The sequence below is a fragment of the Vulpes vulpes genome, chromosome 14 (assembly GCF_048418805.1).
Source record: "Vulpes vulpes isolate BD-2025 chromosome 14, VulVul3, whole genome shotgun sequence".
In the NCBI taxonomy this organism is placed as follows: domain Eukaryota; kingdom Metazoa; phylum Chordata; class Mammalia; order Carnivora; family Canidae; genus Vulpes; species Vulpes vulpes.
Genome location: NC_132793.1, coordinates 9,364,516 through 9,368,031, shown reverse-complemented (window position 1 = coordinate 9,368,031; position 3,516 = coordinate 9,364,516).

Here is a 3,516-nt window from a genome sequence, read left to right as displayed (position 1 = left end):
CTAAATACATGATGTCCTTGCTCAGCTGTAGGACTTGGCATAAGCTATTTCCAAAAGCTGAGTCACCTTTCCCAAACCCTCTTTACCTTTTCCTGGTCAGCTCCTATGTATCAATGTTATTGAATATCAGTTTACAGATTAGCTCCCCTCCATGGCAGCTATCATCTTTCTAATTTGATGCTTAATCCCTTTCATTGTAATCGGTTCATCAATAATCTGCATTCCTATTTTTTTCTTTTCTTTTTTTTTTTCTGCATTCCTATTTGGACCCAAAGCTCTCTGAGGGAAGGGATTATATGTGTGTGTGCGTGTGTGTGTGTGTGTGTGTGTGTGTGTGTGTGTTTTCAGTATTACATGTGCAGTGTCTGGCACCCAAAAGTCTCTCAGTAGATATTTGTTGATGAGTGGAGTGCTTATGTTAGTTTGTATGGAGCAGTCTATTCAGAGTGTTGTTAAGACATTTACAAGTGTAGATCGATGTGATAATTCATACTTCTGGGTTGTTATAATACTGATTTGCCATGTAGTCCTATCAACTGACAAATAAGGAGAGGAAGTAGAAATCTGAAATGGTGGGATTTGAGCAATGTAAATAGGCTGTTGTAGATCCTTTGCAGAAGATGGAGGAGTACTGTTTAAAAATAAATTAAAAAAATCACTAGGCGATAGGTAATGTCACTGTCAAAAACTGTGGAAGGTCTAGGATTTCACTTTGCTCGCAAGCTAACAAGCAAACCTGACACAGTGTCATGGATGCTGAAAGAAGACTGGAGACTTCCAGGTCAGAGACAAAGGAGTTTATTACTCACAGCGCAGCAGGTGGCATGAGCTTCATATTTGTGTCTGTTCCCCCCTTGCCCTCAAGTCCCATGTGGGCAATGTGGAGTGACCTGCGTAGGTTCTGCACACCCAGCAGGTTCATGTTACAGCTGAGGTCCCTTGAATTTAACAAGCCTTCAATATTATAAGCGGGCTACTGGTCAATCTGTCCTACCTTTGCCTTAGAGGGAGGCATTACCTTTACTACCTTGGTCAGGAGACAGATCTGCTTTCTGCCCTGGAAGGAAACGCTATTCTATTTTTCAAGGCTCCATGCTATACAAGCATCCTTGAAAAGATGGACTGGGATGAAAACTGTCACAAGCCCTGTAGACATGCTATGGAGAACTGCCCCCTTCCCTAGAATCATTATGATGCATTGAACTATTAATGCTTTTCGAATGAGCTTTAAACTCAACCTCCTCTCTACCCTTTGAAGTATGAGGTCACATTCCCTTGTATACTCCTTTACATGCAGGATAGACGGGATGAAGAGAAAAGGTAGAAACATGCCTGGGTTTTTCTGTATTCAATTATCCTCATAAATGTGTAGCATGTGCTGGCAAACACTTGAAAATGCATTTCTCTGGGAATGGCACTGGCCACCAGATCATCAAGTCCTATTGATTCCATCTTCCAAATATCTCTTGAATTCACACATTCATCTCCACCTCCATAGCTGCCGTCTTGTCTCAGGCTGCCATTTTCTCCCCTGGGGGTTATAGCAAAGGCTTCCTGAGTGCCTCTTCCCTTCTGCCCCAGTCACTGCTTATCTAACCTCCTGAAGCCCACTTTCCTTATCTCTGAAATGGACACAGCAACATTCCTACCTTGTAGAAATTTTTCAGTGAAATGGAGCAAGTTGGCCTGACAAGTACTGAAGCTCAACTAAGGTTAGCTCTCATGATTTAATGCTTCTGTAGGCACAGGCCCTGACTTCCTACTAAGTTTGATTTCTTATAACCAACCTGTACTCTGAGGCAAAATCCTCAATGTGGAATCATTCTTCATGAATGGAATCAAGTAAGGCCAAAGCATTTCTAGTTGAAAGGTGCTATGTGAGGAGCAGGGGTTTGAACTTGGGAGGAAGGATAAAGCAGACCAGTTGATCTTCGCCCTTCGAGGAAATATAACTTGAACAATTCTCCTCTTGCAAAATAACTCCATTTCACTGGGAATGTACATTTGCTAAGCGCACCAGAATTTAAAAAAAAAAGATTTGAAAGGTCTTCTCTATTCTGTGATTAATTGAACATGTTTGGGCCAATACAGGAGGAATAAAATTACCACATCACTATATGTATGTGAGATAAAATATACGATTAAAAATATTTATTATACTGATGTGGAAAAAAATAATATGTTAAACAGATAAGCATGTAATAATGCATATTTTCCCCATAAAATTTAATTTATCCCTCGGGCCGGGCATAAACTTTCCTCTTGAACAACTTGCTTTCCAACTATAGATTGCTGAGCTAAACTGCTTAGTTTTACAGCAAATTGATCACTACTGTAATATTTCAGGAGCAAAATGATCCTCACCAGTCAGTTTGATTTCAAAGGCCAAAATTTATAGTTTTGTTCCTGATTTAGTGATAAGATTTTTTAACATATTGAGCATTTTATCACCTTCTCTCAGGACATGGAGTTGAACTTACAAATGAAAAAAAAAAAGCCAACAAAAAAGGGACCATAAATAATATACTACAGAATGACAGAAGAGTTTAATATTCCCTTTGGACCAGTGGAAATTACTCAGATTTCTGTCCTTGTAAACATATGTCCTGGTCTCTACGGAAGATGTGTTTTACAATCTCTATGCTTCCAGAAAAGGAGTCAAAGACAAAGCTGGAACTCCAAACCACAAGGATTCTGCTAAAGCATAAAGGAAACTTTATTATATGTATTCTCCCCAGGGTCTCAACTCGATTTTATTCAAGGCAGATAAAATGTAGTTATTGGACACTTCTGATATGTTGAAAATAGGTGCAGACATTTAATGATGGGAAAGTTCATGACTCAGTAAAGATTACTCCCTAGCTGGTAGCTTAGGACAGAAAACTATAAAATCAAATTATGATAATCATAGGAGTCAGGAGAAAAAAGTAGGCCCACTGAGCTCTATTTACTGAATTTTTGAATTCATTATGCACCACCTACTTCGGAAGCACAGGGAACAGAGTTTTGATAATCTCAGTAGATTTGCAAAGTAAAGCTATTTTGTGATTACTATAGTGATTTGGGGGGAAGACTTAGGTTTTAAGGGAATGGATGGGGCCAGATAAGACACAGAATCGTAGATAATAAAAACTATCTGCTTGCATCACAATATACTCACATGCATCTGGAATTTACCTCTTGAAGAGTTGGTTTGACATTAAACCAGTGAAAACAGATGTGGTTTTCTTGGTTTTTACCACTAAAAATCATTTTTTTCCAAACAACATTTCCATCACGTAGTCGTGTCTACCTGTCCTGACATAAGAGTTTAAACCATTGATCTGGGGCTTAAATAGGACTTTGAGCTGCAATGGTCTATTTTATCACATGTAACTTATGTGTTGAGTCAGCAAGGCCAAATATGCTTCTAGTAGACATCAAATCTCGACAGCTGGGGTCTGCGAGTTCTTTATTTTTTAACCTTCACTCAGATCCATGTTTTAGGCAGAGGGCTGACATTTTCTACCTGTGACA